General features: G+C 38.7%; 1 protein-coding gene across 1 annotated transcript in view; it reads left to right on the plus strand.

Moving 5' to 3' along the window:
• Window positions 1-20,836, plus strand: part of LOC124792370 (ubiquitin conjugation factor E4 A) — a 124,046-nt gene that overhangs the window by 62,790 nt on the left and 40,420 nt on the right. The gene's annotated exons all lie outside the window — the stretch shown is intronic.

Below are 20,836 nucleotides of genomic sequence, written 5' to 3' on the forward strand. Positions count from 1 at the left end.
CATATTTGTCGACATACAACTTTATTTCATTCTTAGTTGGTATACATGACCTTGCCAATTGACACTACAACATGTCAGAAGTTACCATACCTGTTTCAGCAAACATTCATCAGTTAAAAGTTGGATACAAATTGAGTAGCTACTGCTGTGTAAAAGACGTGCAGTCGTTATTAGCTATGTTAAACTCCAGGTACTTAACTGTTCACTGCTAATAGTTCTCATTTCTTTTCCTTAATCTGCTGTTGTCTATAAAATGCCCCCAACACATTGGAGCCTAACAGGTTGCCAGTCCAATTAATACCCGGATCCTGAGGAAGTTTGCGACAATTTACAATTTTTTAATAAATTTACTAATCCACTTACCTCTTTAGGCAGTATATCAACTTAACTTCCATCCTTCCTCTTTATGAATATGTATACATTCAGCACAAATAAATTATACAGGGATTTGTAGGTATTATTCTAAAGAGACTGTTTTTCTGCATTTTTATTTTTTTCCAAAATGAACAAAATTTTCGTAAGTCGTACGGAATAGTAGGCTATTGATTTGAAAATAGCTTGTCAGCAGGAAATACTAAATGCTTCATTTATAGGTAAAGTGTTCTATTGCGAAATGGTTTTTTTTTTTCATTTTTACAAATTGGAGAACTTCACACGGGTATGAAAGCTTTCGAACCACCACGAAACACAAAGGCCTGTGTTACATGGCCTACAGTAATATCTGATCTCTTTGCCCACTACCTTTCCTGCAGCTTTCCCTTGTTTCCAATAGACATTGCATCTTCTAGCTGGGTTTGTTTTCTTTTTTCTTCGTGGCAGTTTCTCAGGAAAATGACATACTATGAGTCTGTTTGCACTTGCAACTCCAGATGCTGAATGTGTGTCTTTATTTAGTTCTGCTCCTCCTTTTTTGAACCAATTGCTTTGCTAATTTACAGATATCTGCTAATGCACACTTCTCTGATATTTTGATGTTGTGAATAATCTTGGAATTCACAACTGCCCTCATAAAAATATGGAAGAAAATCTTTTTCCACCATTTTACAGACTTTCATTGGACGGCATAGTAACTCATCACCTGGTCTCCTCTGTCAACACCTGTTTTAGACAAGTTGCAGTCTAGTACAACATCTGGCTTTACTACCTCAACATATCCACTCCTGGATTTTACACTGACATGCGAAGCACACATATTATGCTGTGTTGACAACATGTGTACATCACGTTTGTCTTCCCATTTCAAGCAGAAAAGATGTGCTTTGTGATAAAATCTCATTTCTTCTTTCTTTAGTTTTTGATTTGTTAGGTCTCTAGGCAAATCTATCCTGTTCTTCATTGCAGTTACAACTCCCAATATATTTCTTTCCCATAGTTCTTCAAGGCTGCAGGACTTGTATAAAATCTGTCCTTGTATAACACATGTCCTTTTCCCAATCAAGAGGAACATAGCCTCAGCAGCAGGGATTAGACAGAATTGTCAACATTTCATTTTCCTCCAGTATAAACTTCAGCATTGCACATGTAACCTGTTTGAGCATCACATACAACATACAGTTTTATCCCATATTACTCTGGTTTGTCTTTCATATAAACACGGAATCCAATTCTTCCTCGAAAAGGACATATTGCTTCATCCACAGTCAGATTTCTTGATGGATAAAAGACTTTTCTGCATCTTTCTGTTAAAAAAGTTCCAAACAGTTCTTATTTTATGCAGAGGGTTGTGGCCTGGTTCTTGTTGAGGTATCCATAGCGCATTATTGTTCACATTTAGCATCCTGAATATGGCAAAAAAAAAAGTCTTGCGACATTAGCTGAGAAGCAAATGATGAAGCAAGCACAGGGTCTTCAGATCAATAATCCTTAAGTTTAGGTTTCTTTACAACACACACATGCAAAACGATTGCAAAAAATTGATATACTTCATGTATCCTCACTGCTATCCATTTCTTCCATAATGATTTTGGTTTGATTCTGTTTGATGGCAAAGTTCAGAAATAGTATCAGTAGCATGTATATTTGTCTCTGACTTTACTTTTAGAAACATGCTGTGATCAAAAAATTGCAACAGATAGTCTAGTTCTGTTGATGATGTATAGACAGGAACCTGAATTCCACTTGTTTCTTTAAACAGAGATAATTCAGGGAGTGCATCAAAATGACACCATTCATTATGAAGGGCAGACTGTTGAACTGAATGACAAACCTGACTAATAGAAGCTTGTGCATTAGCTTTTTCATACTCACTTCCATTGTTCCTATCAGCAGCATAGGTTTCGCTCTCCAGCTCTTGTGAGGCATGTCATCTTCTGAAAAATCGCCGATGCCATCCAAAATATTGTCAAGTTCTGAGCCATTTTTCAAGAGTTCTTCAATCTCTAAGTTTGATAAGCGTTGTCTCAGCCATATTCACTATTTATATGTTTTTACACACGGGAAGGATGCACACCATAACACAACATGGCAGCCAACATAGAACAAAACAACCTTCAATAATATTCCGTGCGCAATTCACATATCACTGATACCATTCATGAGAGACTGGTATGCACTAGCCATCAACAATACACTTATGACAAGCCAAACAATTAGTCTTGCCACTTAAAAATGTAAAACATGCATTTAAATCACAAATAAATAAGTCGGAAGAGAAGAATGTATGACATACGTCCTTTGGTTTTATGGTTAAAACATAGTGAACGTATGTAATACGTCCGTCAACTCCAGTGTGTTAAATTTTCCAAATCAATTACAAATAATCTCCTAGAATTCTTATGGAAGCAGTTGTTATCTGTACTCATTACTTTCTCCAGTGATATTCTCCTTAACTTAACTTTACAGAACAAAAATAAATAAACTAAAATAAATTCAATTCAAACTTCAGCGTTTTGGAAGTGTTAACAAAAGTTTCTTTATTATTTACTCCATTTCTGCTTGTACTTGTATTACGTGATACCTATTCTTTTCTAGTGTGGCTAGATTGTGAACTGACAACTGGAGCTGAACTTGACTTAACCCAAAAAGTTTTGTTACTCAAAGTTGGTCCTAGTTCAGTACAAGATAAACTGAGATTAGTATTTATACAACACAGGTTTCAAGAGTTAGCTTGATCTGAGTTCATTTTTTGTGCTAACATAATATCAACTGCTTATACAATTAGTACTTAGTATATGGTAGTGCACTGCATCCAGAATTTGTATTTGTAATTTCAAAATATCGAATATTAATGAAGACTCAGTTTTATCACTGGTTGTGCTGTAAGAGTGAGGCAGATTTTGATCTGCCATGTTCGAGGGAGCATTTTGCTATAGGCTTGACCTTACTATGAGAGCTATTCAGAAAGTAGGGAATGTTTCCATCTGATGCTGCTAGGCGCTCGCTGATGCGTATATTTTGGTATGTGGCACCCATCTGTGACAGTGGGAATGTCTCTGCATGTCTAATTTTTTCGATATTCGAATTTGAAATGTGTGCTGCAATCGAAAATCCCGCCAGTTGTGAGGTGCGGTCTGTGATACAGTTTTTGTTGGCAAAAAACCTAAAACCTACAGAAATTTATCATGAACTGTCCAAAGTGTATGGAAACAATGTGATGAGTGAATGTCACATCCAGCAATGGTGCATTCGGTTTAAAAATAGCCGAATCAACATTCGTGATGAAGAGAAGAGTGGATGCCTGAGCATTGCGACTGATGATCTTGTCGCTAAAGCTGATGAAATGATTCCTGAAAACCGTTGCTTCACAATAACGGAGCTTTCGCTTTCTTTTCCACAAGTTTCACGGACTCTGTTGTTTGAAATTGTCACTCAAAGCTAGGCTACCACAAATTTTGTGCACGATGATTGCCAAAAATGCTTACAGAGCACCATAAGGAAAAGTGAATGGGGGCAACATTGACATTTCTGGAGGCCTACCACAAACATGGTGATTCATTACTGGATTAATGCGTAACCAGTGATGAGATTTGGGTGAAACACATCAGTTGCGAGACAAAATTACAGTCCATAGAGTTGGGGCACACAGGGTCCCCCCCCCCTCCCTCCCCAAACCCAGAAAATGTTTGCAAACTTTGTCAGCAAGGAAGTTGATGGCGAGAATGTTTTGGGATAGGCAAGGTGTGCTTCTTATTGATTTTCTCGAAGGTGGGGCAACCATGAATTCTGCCCGGTACTGTCAAACTTTGCACAGCCTTAGAAGAGCAGTTGAAAACAAACACCGAGGAAAGCTGACATCCAAAATTTTGTTTTTGCACGACAATGCTCGACCTCATGCGGCAAACTGCTTGAAAGATCTCCTTAATTCATTCAAATGGGAAATTTTCCCTCATCTGCCCTACAACCCCAATCTTGCTGCAGGCAACTTCCGCTTGTTTCCCAAGATGAAGAACTGGCTTGCAATGTAGCGCTTTGATGATGACGTGGAACTCCAGGCGGGCGTGACTCATTGGCTGAAGTCTCAGCAGCAGTATTTTACGACGAAGGTATTTCAAACCTTGTCCACTGCTGTGATAAGTGCCTCAGTGTGTTTGGTGACTATGTGGAAAAGTAGTATGTCAGTTGCTCTTTCAGATGTATATAATAAAATTCATTTCTTGTACTTAGTTTTTTTTTAATGCCAAAACGTTCCCTACTTTCTGAATAGCTCTCGTATGTTTCTTCCAGACCATCATTTTTCCAAATGCCAAAGTAAAAATTTATAGATAATACAAATTATTGTCAATTCTATGATGAAGTGTATTATGTAACTTTTCTTGTATTTCCTTGAAGCATGAATCATATGAATTCATATATGTGTAAAGCAGTAAATACCGAACTTATATGCTTGCAACCATAAGTGATCTAATGCACTTAAGGAATAATTCCCCATTGCAGTTATTTATGAGATAAAGTTTATTTTTATACTTTTGCATTGCACTACAGAAATTTTTGTCATTTTTACTTTAACAGTGAGAATGTGCTGAAAAGTAACGTCTCTGAATCTTTTATGCAAAAACTCTTAAAACTTTATAAATAAAGCAAATGTTATTAATGTTCTACATATTTGCCCTTCATATGTACATATTTATTTCTCAGCATGGTATATGGCAACAAACACATTTCTCCCAGTGTTATTAAAGTGAAATCCTGTAAGGCATTCTTTGAGTTTTGGAAGCAGATGAAAATGGGATCGAACCAAGTCAGGACTGTGCGGAGGGTGGAGGATAGCAGGTGACAGTGAACCCAAAGTGTCTAATTGTTGTATGTGTCACAGTACTCATGTATGGTCTGGCATTCTCATGCTGAAGGAGAGTATGCTCCATGTGTGGACAAACTCTTTGGATTTAAAACTCAGTTGCAGCACGCTGTTCCTCACCCTCTGACATAGTTACATTGCACACCACCATGTTACGTGCTACAATTCAGAGCCCACTAGTGGCAGAGGACCGAAAATATGTAGACATGAAAAATAAAGAAGTAAAATGTTGATAGCTTCTGTTTTATTTGAAAAGCTATAAGTGTTTTCACAAAAAAAAAATTAGAGGCATTGCTTAATCAGCACATCCTTGTATATCTTAATCATTGCACATTTATTGTTCTGCCTATAACTGAATGCAAGAGAGTAATTATGATTTAACTTTAGCATGAAAACACTCAAGAAATTTGGCATCCTCTCATATTTGAAATCTATTCAGCATATGAATCTGGAAGATAGCTCTTCCAGGAAGTCTCTATATTCCTTACAAGATGTTATTCTAATGGGTGTCAGGGCATGTGATGCCCTAGGGAACTCTGTAGCTGATACAAATTTTGATCAATTTTATTGTATCTTTAATGAAAGTACACGTGTTTGGGTATTTGTGTGTGCTGATTTTTTAAAATGACTGAAATTGTCAAATTGGTTCATATTTTGGTAGTTATTAATCATAGGAGTGATTTACCCTGCCATATAGATAAGTTTTAATGAGTACATACACCAGTGTCATACGAGGGTAGTAAAGATACACCGTATGCAAGAGGAACAGAAGAGTTTTGGCGAGGAAGTTGGCAACACTGGTGAAAACCTTGAACTGTTAGCTTTCTCCTCGCTGTCGTTTGGCAGTTGAACGTTGCTTCTGTTTGGAGTAGGTAGTGTTTAAAATGGCTGCGCCGATTCAGAATCCCGCCAAATGCGAAGTGCGCTCCTTCATACATTTTCTTCATGCAAAAGGTCAGCGACCAGTGGATATTCACAAATAAATTGTTTCTGTTTATGAGAACATTATGAATCGACAAAATGTAATGAAATGGTGTCATCATTTCTCTGAAGGTAGGACTGATGTTCATGACGAACAAAGAACAGGTCCGCCACTGTGACTGTTCAAATGTGTGTGAAATCTTATGGGACTTAACTGCTAAGGTCATCAGTCCCTAAGCTTACACACTACTTATCCTAAATTATCCTTAGGACAAACACAAACACACAATCCCGAGGGAGGACTCTAACCTCCGCCGGGACCAGCTGCTCAGGGACCAGCTGCTCAGTCCATGACTGCAGTGCCCTAGACCGCTCGGCTAATCCCGCATGGCGGCCATCTGTGATCTTTGATGCTCTTCTTCGGAGAATGGAGGAAGCAATTCGTGCAAATAGACGTCTCACATTGAAAGAATTGCATCAGATCATACTGGACGTGTCAATGACAACTCTTTATGATGTTGTGACTGTCAAGTTAGGGTACAGGAAACTGTGTGCGCGCTGGGTTCCAAAACTGTTAACGGAAGAACACAAAAAGAAAAGGATGGGCTTTGCACTCGACTTCCTCACACGCTATGCTGAAGCAGGTGATGAGTTCCTTGATCACATTGTGACAGGTGACGAGACATGGGTTTATCACCATACACGTGAATCCAAGCAACAATCAATGCAATGGCGCCATTCGAATTCACCTAAAGCCAAGAAATGCAAAACGTCGGATTTCAGCGAAGAAAACCATGGCTTCTGTTTTTTGGGACAGACAAGGCATTCTTCTGTTGGGATTTATGCCTCCTGAACGACAATTAATGCTGCTGCATATTGCCAGACTTTGAAATGTCTTCGAAGGGCAATTCAAAACAAACACAGGGGAATGCTGACAAGTGGAGTCCACTTGCTTCATGACAATGCTCGGCCTCACACAGTGCTCAAAGCACTACTCAAATAATTCAAATGGGACGTATTGGACCATCTGCCATTCAGCCCGGACCTTGCGCCCACCGACTTCCATGTCTTCCGTTACCTGAAGTCACATCTTGGTGGAAAATCATTCCATGATGATGAAGGGATCAAAGATGAAGTTGAAATGTGGTTTCGACGACAGGCGACAACCTTCTATGACTGTGGAATACAAAAGCTTGTGCACCGACTTAACAAATGTTTGGATAACGGGGGTGATTATGTTGAAAAATAACAAATAATCCAGTTAGTAAGATATAACTGACGTTTTCTAAATAAATGTTCTATTTAAGGACTGCGAGCCATTGTATCTTTACTTTTCGAAATGCCCTCTTACATTATTGGCCCGTCTGTCACATCCTCCCCAACATGCAGTATCCCTCACAACTGAACAAGAGAAATTGGCAAGTACAGATGGGTTTCAGCTGACATTCACTGTATTTTTCATTTACTTCACCAAAATTCATTGGGCTGAAGTCAGAATTAGAACAGAGAAAATGCATTTTAGTGACATTTTACATCCCATTTTTGATAAAATTATCATCATATTTTGCACCTATCCTCCTGCATTTAGAGCACTGTTACTGCCAAGGGAATTTTCTGGCACTAACTTGATTGAAGCACATGATTCTTTTTCTTTTCCCTCCAAAATTGTCTCAAAATGTCTGTCTTTCATCGGATTTTGTGTAAAAGCAGTCAAATCGTCTGCCATCTGTGGTATAGCTCGTGTGAATAACCGCATCAGATGTGACTGCCTCATTGTCGGAAATCCTGCACATCAATATTGGTGACATCAGCAGCTATTTCAATAACAATACTGTTTGGGTCATCCTGTCTGAACATAAGCACATTGGAACTACACAAATATTTTGTTCCAACTATCCACTCATCCCTTTTCTACTTCCCCTTTACCAACTTCCTCTGGCCATCTTTCTATTTCCCTGCTATCTTTCCACTCTCTTGCCTTAATGAAAGGACTGTCTCTACCAAATTGAATGTTTCTCCATGTAAACTCATCATTCAGACTAAGCTCCTAGTGCTGTAGTGTTGGATGAAGGGATGAAGGAGTTCTTTCAGCAATTGGAGCAAGTAATTAGTAAAATCAAACATGGGACAGGCAGTAATCCAAGGAGACTTCAGTGCTGAAATTGGAAATACTGTCCAAGGAATGCACTTACAATCTGTGTTTGCATCTTATGGTCTAGGTCAGGTCTGACCAGAAATTGCTCCGCAAGCAAGAGTGTTCCACCCACTGGCAAGTGGAGCTGATGGGTGAGGAGGAAGAGGAAAATGAAGGCTGCAGCTAGACACTGCTAGAGCAAATCAGTCAACTTCTCAGACACTAGGTTTTACAAACTCTTTAAAAGTCAGTAAGGCTGAAGGATCTGTCAAGAAGAGGAAAACTAATACTGTCATCAGATAAGACTAGCTAAGAACTGACATCATCTTTGATCCTGTCTAAGATGCTCACAGGTCTCTAAGTGATGTCATTTTAATATAAATGTAAATACAAAATGAAGTTACGTTTTTGTTCTGGTAGTTGGTTGAGGCTTGAAAGTAATAGGAAATATGCACCTTAGTCACTTTGTTACAACAGGTTTTAACATAGAGAGTAAGTATTGATTGCAGCACACAAGTCAGTTAAAGTGTGCATCACGTTGGAAGGCAACCCCCATTGGGGGGGGGGGGGGGGGGCGGGGGTGGGGGGGGGGGGGGAAGAGACAGAGAGAGAGAGAGAGAGAGAGAGAGAGAGAGAGAGAGAGAGAGAGAATAGGGATGAGTAGAGGGGATTAGGTTTGCATATGTTTGGTGGCAAAGGAGGAAGACATCTTCTCCATTGTCAAGATGTAGAATGTGTTGTTGTGGACAATGATTAAGTTTATTTGGTAACAGCACATCATATCACACATTCTAATTTATGAGAAAAATAACAAATGTTATAACAGAGTTCATTCAATTTTCAGTTTGCCAACCATCTACTTGAGAAAACTGTATTTCATATCTTCACAGTGCTTCCTTCATTGATCAGCTATAGAGCCAGACATTTTCTGCTGACACTGTCAAGAGATGTAGAACAACGGACACTGTTGCATTTACATCTGAAAACCTTAAACCAACACATTATTGTGAAGATGTGAAGTATTGCTTTTGTCATTTGTAATTTTGGTGTGATTCAGACTTTATTACAAGTAAAATAATAAGATACAGTTGCTGTATTACAAGCTGTTTCTCTTTGAGAAATATGTCCAAAATTACGGAAATGCCACTTCTACGAAGTACATCTCTGAAAACTTCTTAGCATACAAATCCACAATCAGGAATACTACCATATTCTCATATACCATTTATGCAGTTAATATTTTGACAAAAAGTAACAGAAAAAAAAATTAAAAAATTGATTGTAAATGTATTGTGATAGGTTCAAGGCTATGTCCAACTTCAGGCCCCTCTCAGATTCCTGTTCTTGAACCTTTACTGTGGGTTACATGCAGACCACCACATAGTCTGTGCCTGTGTCCAAAGTAATTCAGTCAGTTCACACTGGCAGTAGTATATTGGTAAATGCATGATTGTGTGAGCATACTCGTACACAGATAAGTCAAATCAGTAATCTTCTTTGCTCATCCACTCTTCTTAATACCTCCTCAATTTTCACTCTAATTATCCAGCTTGTTCTTATCATCCTTTATTGTGTACACATCTCAAAAACCTCCAGCCTTGCTCTGTCTTTCTTCCTCAATGTCCACATTTCAGCTCCATACAGGAGGACACTCCGAAGAAAACATTGTATTAGTCTTTTCATCAAATCTTTGTCCGTATTGCTGCAGAACACCCCCCTGCCCCTGCACCCATAACACTTCTTTTATCATTGCTATCCCGGTCTATATCTGTGTTGCCCTTCAGATTGGTTTTTTATCCTGCTTTGTAGGTATTTAAATCTTTGCATCTTCTAATATTTTTCCATTTGGCATTATCTTTACCCTTTTATTTCCTCCAAGAGCCTTTACTTTCTGTTTTCTTTGTATTGATTTTCATTCCATAAATCTTTCCTTAAGTTTCAATGATATGCAGTAATTTTCTGTATTAATTTTTCATCTGGTTTTAGATGGGCCATGTCATCTCCAAACCTCAAGCACTATATTCTTCTTCTGCCAAATTGTACCACCTTTTCACCCAGTGGACAGTGGCAAAACTTTTTCTAAGTAGAGATTGAGAAGGGTAGGAGACAGATGACAGACTTGTTTTACACCTTTTCCTAGGTCTAACCATTTGGTTCCTTCTCCATCCACTTTCATGGACAGTTTTTGATTGAAATATAGTAAGTGCACCTATAGGTTGTTTGGTTTACCAGTCCACTGTCTTTTCCCTCATTATGACTGCAAGCTTATATCAAAGGCTTTTCCCCAATTTATAAAATGCATATAAAGGTTCATCCATTTTCAATAAACCTCTCTTCCAAAATTCACGCGAGTCCTATAGTATCTCTTGTGCCTGTATTCCATCCAATACCAAAGTGCTCCTTAGCCAGATTCTGCTCCATTATCTTTTCCATTCTTTTATTAATGACTCTTGAGTCTTAACTTTTGCTACATGTGAATGAGTGTTATAGGGTTGTTCCTATGCTAACCCCATTTCTTGATTCCTTCTTTCTTTGGTAGTTGAATCATTTCTGTTGACAGAAACTCCTCTGGCCTTCACCACTGTCATATACTTTGTCACATAATGTCAATATTTCTCTTTCTCCTTCTTTTCATTATTGCTTTCTCATTTGCCATATAATAATATCAACTTTCCTGGCATTTTCCTTGTAACAGCTCAATAACAAATGGCATTGAACTGCAGAGAAAAGTATGATAAGAGTCATTCAGTGAACTACTTTGTGAAAGTGACAGCATTTATTTCACAATTAGTAGTCATGTCATAGTCATACTTTAGATTACCAGTTCTGTCACTTATTTTCAGTTGGCTTTACTACAATTATTCTGGTTGACTCAAATTTCAGTAAGGCACAACAACTAATGAACAACCTTCTTTCTTTACTTTGCACATTTTCCTTGGTAATGTGGCTCATGTTGCAGTTATACCACTTTGCTCCATTAAAAGTTATGTTCCATTGTTATTTATAATGTGCCACTGTTAAAATTGCATATAAGCAATGCCTTGCGTTGATGTAGCACTACCTTTCAAGCCAATTGTCTCATACATCATTTTCACAAGTTTATGTGATGTTTGATACCGTGTCTAAACATCTGCGTCAAAACCAACCAGCTCTTGCAATCTGGTTGCTTTGAAAGCTAATTCTAGTGCTTCCATTTTGAGTTTGCTGTACAGTTGTTCCACATGGTTGTGCTGCCTGTTCTTGTGTCTCCAAAATGTCACCAAAAGTAGTCCTGCCTTCAGATTCACAGTTGAAAAAATTATGAAAAAATAGACAATCTCTCTCATATGCTCATGGAGTACTTCATATTTACTACCTGACACATTTATTTACAGATTCCATTAGAAGACCTACACGTGCATATTTACAGCTATATCTCTCTTCTTATGAGACAGCCACAGCTGTATAAATCCATTTTGTAAAATGAAGAAATGGTACAACAGCTGCTTAATCAACAATCTTTTATTTTATACATGACCCGTTTCAGAAAACTTAAAGTTCCATCATTTGATGTGTTGCATGACAACGGGAAGGGATTCTCAAGTCTGATAGGTCAGATAAGGAACTGCATAGCTAAAATTTCCAAAATGAAGTAAAATAAATTAAAATAGAGAATAGGATGATATTTACAAATAAAATCACTTAACCATCTGAGATCATCCTCATCCCATTGTTGTCACAGAACCCAGTAGGATAAAAGGGACCTAGAAAAACTTGAAAAAATGGACATCATGCCGGGACACCAAAAGTAACCAGTACCCCAAAAATGTAAAATGCAATAAAAAGGGGAAATCACATATTGTGTGGAATTACTTACAGGAATTCCATAAAAACCGTTCTTCTGTGCTGCGCAGCTAAACAAGAAAAGCATACCACCTTAGTGGCCTCCTCCAGGTACTTCTTTAAAAACTCATACTTGAAATAAGACATAAAAATATTTACTAAAATGCAAGCTATTGGGGAACTTATGACCAGACTTTGTTGCTGCCTGTACACTTTGTCACCAAATTTAAAATAATTAAAACCCAGGACCAAAGTTAAAACATTAACAACCTTCTTGATCTCATCCAATGGCCTGCCACTAAATCTGCTGAGATTTATTCTTGTTGTTGTTGTCTTCAGTCCTGAGACTGGTTTGATGCAGCTCTCCATGCTACTCTATCCTGTGCAAGCTTCTTCATCTCCCAGTACTTACTGCAACCTAAATCCTTCTGAATCTGCTTAGTGTATTCATCTCTTGGTCTCCCTCTACGATTTTTACCCTCCACGCTGCCCTCCAATGCTAAATTTATGATCCCTTGATGCCTCAGAACATGTCCTACCAACCGGTCCCTTCTTCTTGTCAAGTTGTGCCACAAACTCCTCTTCTCACCAATTCTATTCAATACCTCCTCATTTGTTATGTGATCTACCCATCTAATCTTCCGCATTCTTCTGTAGCACCACATTTCGAAAGCTTCTATTCCCTTCTTGTCTAAACTATTTATCATCCATGTTTCACTTCCATACATGGCTGCACTCCATACAAATACTTTCAGAAATGACTTCCTGACACTTAAATCTATACTCAATGTTAACAAATTTTTCTTCTTCAGAAACGCTTTCCTTGCCATTGCCAGTCTACATTTTATATCCTCTCTACTTCGACCATCACCAGTTATTTTGCTCCCCAAATAGCAAAACTCATTTACTACTTTAAGTGTCTCATTTCCTAATCTAATTCCCTCAGCATCACCCGATTTAATTCGAATACACTCCATTATCCTCGTTTTGCTTTTGTTAATGTTCATCTTATATCCTCCTTTCAAGACACTGTCCATTCCATTCAACTGCTCTTGCAAGTCCTTTGCTGTCTCTGACAGAATTACAATGTCATCGGCGAACCTCATCGTTTTTATTTCTTCTCCATGGATTTTAATACCTACTCCGAATTTTTCTTTTGTTTCCTTTACTGCTTGCTCAATATACAGATTGAATAACATTGGGGCTACAACCCTGTCTCACTCCCTTCCCAACTGCTGCTTCCCTTTCATGCCCCTCGACTCTTATAACTGCCATCTGGTTTCTGTACAAATTGTAAATAGCCTTTCGCTCCCTGTATTTTACCCTGCCACCTTTAGAATTTGAAAGAGAGTATTACAGTCAACATTGTCAAAAGCTTTTTTAAGCCGTAGGGTCAGTATTGCCTCACGTGTTCCAACATTTCTGCGGAATCCAAACTGATCTTCGCCGAGGTCGGCTTCTACCAGTTTTTCCATTCGCCTGTAAAGAATTCGCGTTAGTATTTTGCAGCTGTGACTTATTAAACTGGTAGTTCAGTAATTTTCACATCTGTTAACACCTGCTTTCTTTGGGATTGGAATTATTATATTCTTCTTGAAGTCTGAGGGAATTTTGCCTGTCTCATACATCTTGCTCACCAGATGGTAGAGTTTTGTCAGGACTGGCTCTCCCAAGGCTGTCAGTAGTTCTAATGGAATGTTGTCTACTCCCGGGGCCTTGTTTCAACTCAGGTCTTTCAGTGCTGTGTCATACTCTTCACGCAGTATCGTATCTCCCATTTCATCTTCATCTACATCCTCTTCCATTTCCATAATATTGTCCTCAAGTACATCGCCCTTGTATAGACCCTCCATATACCCCTTCCACCTTTCTGCTTTCCCTTCTTTGCTTAGAACTGGGTTTCCATCTGAGCTCATGATATTCATACAAGTGGTTCTCTTTTCTCCAAAGGTCTCTTTAATTTTCCTGTAGGCAGTATCTATCTTACCCCTAGTGAGATACCGAGCGAGGTGGCGCGGCGGTTAGACACTGGACTCGCATTCGGGAGGACGACGGTTCAATCCCGCGTCCGGCCATCCTGATTTAGGTTTTCCGTGATTTCCCTAAATCGCTCCAGGCAAATGCCGGGATGGTTCCTTTCAAAGGGCACGGCCGACTTCCTTCCCCGTCCTTCCCTAATCCGATGAGACCGATGACCTCGCCGTCTGGTCTCCTTCCCCGAAACAACCAACCAACCTAGTGAGATAAGCCTCTACATCCTTACATTTGTCCTCTAGCCATCCCTGCTTAGCCATTTTGCACTTCCTGTTGATCTCATTTTTCAGATGTTTGTATTCCTTTTTGCCTGCTTCATTTACTATGTTTTTATATTTTCCCCTTTCATCAATTAAATTCAATATTTCTTCTGTTACCCAAGGATTTCGACTAGCCCTCGTCTTTTTACGTACTTGATCCTCTGCTGCCTTCACTACTTCATCCCTCAGAGCTACCCATTCTTCTTCTACTGTATTTCTTTCCCCCATTCCTGTCAATTGTTCCCTTATGCTCTCCCTGAAACTCTGTAAAACCTCTGGTTTAGTCAGTTTATCCAGGTCCCATCTCCTTAAATTCCCACCTTTTTGCAGTTTCTTCAGTTTTAATCTACAGTTAATAACCAATAGATTGTGGTCAGAGTCCACATCTGCCCCTGGAAATGTCTTACAATTTAAAACCTGGTTCCTAAATCTCTGTCTTACCATTATATAATCTATCTGATACCTTCTAGTATCTCCAGGATTCTTCCATGTATACAACCTTCTTTTATGATTCTTGAACCAAGTGTTAGCTGTGATAAAGTTATGCTCTGTGCAAAATTCTACCAGGCGGCTTCCTTTTTCATTTCTCTCCCCCAATCCATATTCACCCACTATGTTTCCCTCTCTCCCTTTTCCTACTCTCTAATTCCAATCGCCCATGACTATAAAATTTTCGTCTCCCTTCACTACCTGAATAATTTCTTTTATCTCATCATACATTTCATCAATTTCTTCATCATCTGCAGAGCTAGTTTGCATATAAACTTGTACTACTGTAGTAGGCATAGGCTTTGTGTCTATCTTGGCCACAATAATGCGTTCACTATGCTGTTTGTAGTAGCTTACCCGCACTCCTATTTTTTTATTCATTATTAAACCTACTCCTTCATTACCCCTGTTTGATTTTGTATTTATAACCCTGTATTCACCTGACCAAAAGTCTTGTTCCTCCTGCCACCGAACTTCACTAATTCCCACTATATCTAACTTCAACCTATCCATTTCCTTTTTTAAATTTTCTCACCTACATGCCCGATTAAGGGATCTGACATTCCATACCAGCACAGCAAGGCCGTTTTGGTTAGTGTTACAAGATCAGTTCAGTCAATCATCCAGACTCTTGCCCCTGCAACTACTGAAAAGGCTGCTGCCCCTCTTCAGGAACCATACGTTTGTCTGGCCTCTCAACAGATACCCCTCCGTTGTGGTTGCACCTACGGTACGGCCATCTGTATCGCTGAGGCACGCAAGCCTCCCCACCAACGGCAAGGTCCATGGTTCATGGGGGTAGGGATTTATTCTTAAGAACTATAATTAAATCTTCCCTGTTTTCCTTTTTCTTTGATCATTCTAGACTCCCTGAGATAAAAATGTTCTTTAAGCAAGGCTGCAACCACGTGTAATGGGTACCTGGGGCCAGTGATTGATAAATTGAACTAAAAAGTAGTAGTGAAGTGTGAGGATTGTGGAAAGAATGACTCTGAATCCAGTGGAGAAAAAGAACATGTTTTATAAGAATGGATATGCATCAGAGAGGGCTGGAAAGAAACTGATGTCAGCCAACACAGCTCCAGCATTTTTCATACTAAAAAATTTGATCAGTTGGTTAAGGAACAGTGAATCTTCAAAAAGGATCCTTTCTGCTATCCTGGAGTGTATCATATTGAGTGTTGGTTGTGTAAGAGTAAATACATTGGACAGACAGGCCAGAACTTTTATATGAGATTTAAAGAACATAAAGACCTAGACAATTACAGATCAGATTTGATAATGCATTTGGTTGATAACCAGCATCAGCTGTAGCAGGTTAGCGATAACTTAAGTGTCTATACATTGCAGAGAAAGGATACTCAATATCCTGCAAGAAATTGAAGTCTCAAGGAAGTTGTCATTTCCATCTTCTTGATACAATTAATGAACACACTGGCCTGTAGCATAAAAATATATTAGTTTTATTCAAGCACGTCAAAGTGTGCATATAATGACACATTTTTACTGTTTTATGTACAGGTTCTCTTCCCTCTTAATGTTGTGATGGTTCTGTCTCCTTTCAACTGTTGGGGAGGCCTCAGCGATATAGATAGCCTTACCTTAGGTGCAACCACAACGGAGGCGAATCTGTTAAGAGGCCAGACAAATGTGTGGTTACTGAAGAGGGGCAGCAGCCTTTCCAGTAGCTGCAGGGGCAACAGTCTGGATGATTGACTGATCTGGCCTGGTAACACTAACCAAAACGGCCTTGCTGTGCTGGTACTGCGAACGGCTGAAAGCAAGGGGAAACTACAGCTATCATTTTTCCCGAGGGCATGCAGCTTTACTGTATGGTTAGATGATGATGGCGTCCTCTTGTGTAAAATATTCCGGAGGTAAGATAGTCCCCCATTCAGATCTCTGGGTGGGGACTACTCAGGAGCACGTTGTTATCAGGAGAAAGAAAACTGGTGTTCTACGGATCAGAGCGTGGAATGTCAGATCCCTTAATCGGGCAGGTAGGTTAGAAAATTTAAAAAGGGAAATGGATAGGTTAAAGTTAGATATAGTGGGAATTAGTGAGGTTCGGTGGCAGGAGGAACTAGACTTCTGGTCAGGTGACTACAGGGTTATAAATACAAAATCAAATAGGGGTAATGGAGGAGTAGGTTTAATAATGAATAGGAAAATAGGAATGCAGGTAAGCTACTACAAACAGCATAGTTAATGCATTATTGTGGCCAAGATAGATACGAAGCCCACGCCTACCACTGTAGTACAAGTTTACATCCCAACTAGCTCCGCAGATGATGAAGAAATTGATGAAATGTATGATGAGATAAAAGAAATTATTCAGATAGTGAAGGGGGACAAAAATTTAATAGTCATGGGTGACTAGAACTCGATAGTAGGAAAAAGAAGAGAAGGAAACGTAGTAGGTGAATATAGAATGGGGGTAAGGAATGAAAGAGGAAGCCGCCTGGTAGAATTTTGCACAGAGCATAACTTAATCATAGCTAACACTTGGTTCAAGAATCATAAAAGAAGGTTGTATACATGGAAGAAGCCTGGAGATACTGGAAGGTCTCAGATAGATTATATAATAGTAAGACAGAGATTCAGGAACCAGGTTTTAAATTGTAAGACATTTCCAGGGGCAGATGTGGACTCTGACCACAATCTATTGGCTATGAACTGTAGACTAAAACTGAAGAAACTGCAAAAAATGTGGGCATTTGAGAAGATGGGACCTGGATAAACTGAAAAAAACCAGAGGTTGTAGAGAGCTTCAGGGGAAGCATTAGGGGATGATTGACAAGAATGGGGTAAAGAAATACAGTAGAAGAAGAATGGGTAGCTTTGAGGAATGAAACAGTGAAGGCAACAGAGGATCAAGTAGGTTAAAAGACGAGGGTTAGTCGAAATCCGTGGATAACAGAAGAAATACTGAATTTAATTGATGAAAGGAAAAAATATAAAAATTCAGTAAAAGAAGCAGGCAAAAAGGAATACAAAGTCTCAAAAATTAGATCGACAGGAAGTGCAAAATGGCTAAGCAGGGATGGCTAGAGGAAAAATGTAAGGATGTAGAGGAGCATATCACTAGGGGTAAGATAGATATTGCCTACAGGAAAATTAAAAGAGACCTTTGGAGAAAAGAGAAACGCTTGCATGAATATCAAGAGCTCAGATGGAAACACAGTTCTAAAAAAAGAAGGGAAAGCAGAAAGGTGGAAGGAGTATATAGAGGGTTTATACAAGGGCGATGTTCTGTAGAAGCCGACCTCAGGGAAGATCAGTTTGGATTCCGTAGAAATGTTGGAACACATGAGGCAATACTGACCCAAAAACTTATCTTAGAAAATAGATTAAGGAAAGGCAAATCTACATTTCTAGCATTTGTAGACTTAGAAAAAGCTTTTGACAATGTTGACTAGAATACTCTCTTTCAGATTCTGAAGGTGGCAGGGGTAAAATACAGGGAGTGAAAGGCTATTCACAATTTGTACAGAAACCAGTCGGCAGTTATAAGAGTCGAGGGGGCGTGAAAGGGAAGCAGCAGTTAGGAAGGGAGTGAGACAGGGTTGTAGCCTATCCCCAATGTTATTCAATCTGTATATTGAGCAAGCAGTAAAGGAAACAAAAGAAAAATTTGGAGTTGGTATTAAAATCCATGGAGAAGAAATAAAAACTTTGAGGTTCGCAGATGACATTGTAATTCTGTCAGCTGAAGAGTTTGTAATTCTGTCAGAGACAGCAAAGGACTTGCAAGAGCATTTGAATGGAATGGACAGTGTCTTGAAAGGTGTATGTGAGATGAACATCAGCATAAGCAGAACGAGGATAATGGAATGTAGTTGAATTAAATTGGGTGATGCTGCGGGTATTAGATTAGGAAATGAGACCCTTAAAGTAGTAAATGAGTTTTGCTATTTGGGGAGCGAAATAACTGGTGATGGTCGAAGTAGAGAGGATATAAAATGTAGACTGGCAATGGTAAGGAAAGCGTTTCTGAAGAAGAGAAATTTGTTAACATTGAGTATAGATTTAAGTGTCAGGAAGTCGTTTCTGAAAGTATTTGTATGGAAGTGAAACATGGACGATAAATAGTCTGGACAAGAAGAGAATAGAAGCTTTCATAATTTGGCGCTACAGAAGAATGCTGAAGATTAGATGGGTAGATCACATAACTAATGAGGAGGTATTGAGTAGAACTGGAGAGAAGAGAGATTTGTGGCACAACTTGACTAGAAGAAGGGATTGGTTGGTAGGGCATATTCTGAGACATCAAGGTATCACCAATTTAGTATTGGAGTTCAGCATGGAGGGTAAAAATCGTAGAGGGAGACCAAGAGATGAATACAGTAAACAGATTCAGAAGAATGTAGGTACTGGGAGATGAAGAACCTTGCACAGGATAGAGTAGCATGTAAAGCTGCAACAAACCAGTCTCTGGACTGAAGACCACCCACTCATGCAGCACGTTTTTTATAGAGTTTATATAAGTAATTCCATGCAGTATGTGATTCCTCTACCCCCCCCCCCCCCCTTTTTTTTCACATTATCAATATTCTGGCAACTTGTGGTATCCGCTCATGATGTCAGTTTCCCCCCCCCCCCCCTCCCCCCCTTGGTCTCTTTCATCATTTTGACACGAAACCTTAGGTTCCATGTCAAAACTGGGGTGAGAATGACCTCAGATGATTAAGTGATTTTATTTGTAAGTAATGTACTGTTCTCTCTTAATTTACTGTAGAAACTTTAGCCACATAGTTCCTTATGTGACCTATCAGACTTGAAGATACAGTCCAATTGTCGTGTAACACAATATTTTCATTATTACAGTTTACACCAGATGATAGAACTTAAATAAGTGTTCCAAAACTGCTTGTGTATATAATAAAAGATTGTTGATTAAGCAACTGTTGTGCTGTTTCTTCATTTTAAAAAAGACACTACTACCACAAAATATCACTGAGAATTAGACTTTAATGAATAATTTAGTCAAATTGCAAATGAAATTTTAACATTCCTGAAATATGACAACAATATGGTCTGGAAGACTGCCATTACGACGGTGTGGCTTAACTCACAGCTAATAGTTAGGAACTAAAATAAATCTTATTTGCTGTTGGCAATTAATCCTTAACTCAAGAGATATGGTATGAATATTTTCATACACTCTCTCCAAGGTCAGTTCTGTTGAAATTCTTCTATATCCTCCCCTACCCTCCTTAAATAGCCAATTCTATGATGTTTTGTTGTCAGCTGTGTTATTGCCTTCATTGTTTGTTGTTGACATGTGTTATTGACGTATGTTGTGGTCTCCTAGACTGCACCTTGTGAACTATATACCTGTTTTCTCCAGTTTAGTACAGAATATGCTCGCATAAATGCATTAGTTTTAATGATCCTAAGTTTGATGGAATTGTTTGTCAGTGGATGGACGAATATGTTGGTGATATAGATCAAGAAAGAGCCAGAAGAGATGGCGATCTTGCCACTGCTCAGTTTCTCGAATAAAATGCTTAAAGTGCTCGTTAAAATCAAATGTGTTCTCTGTGGTGATAAAGAAAATTGTGGATCCCTGCATTGAATATCACTTTTGCAGACTTTCTTTTTGTAGCTATTGAGGGTAGTTTTTATGTGCACGTTTACACCCTAGAATTGAGTTTTATATGAAAATATACTTGCTACAGAGATACTATATTTCTTCAGACTGTAAAATTCAGTTGTCTAACAGTTCACTTGTGTGTGTTATTTAAAAAAAAAACACAAAATATGTGATATTCCAGGGTTAATTTATCACAATAAGATCAAGAAGTAGTATTCAAACAACACTTAAGTAATTGTAAAACTAAATGTTATTTAACTTAAATTCAAAATTTCAAATGATTTGTACCTTAAATATTGGTTTAAACACAGGTATCCCAGAGACCTTGTCTTGTAGTATACATTACA

This window comes from Schistocerca piceifrons, chromosome 1, assembly GCF_021461385.2.
Source record: "Schistocerca piceifrons isolate TAMUIC-IGC-003096 chromosome 1, iqSchPice1.1, whole genome shotgun sequence".
NCBI classification, from domain to species: domain Eukaryota; kingdom Metazoa; phylum Arthropoda; class Insecta; order Orthoptera; family Acrididae; genus Schistocerca; species Schistocerca piceifrons.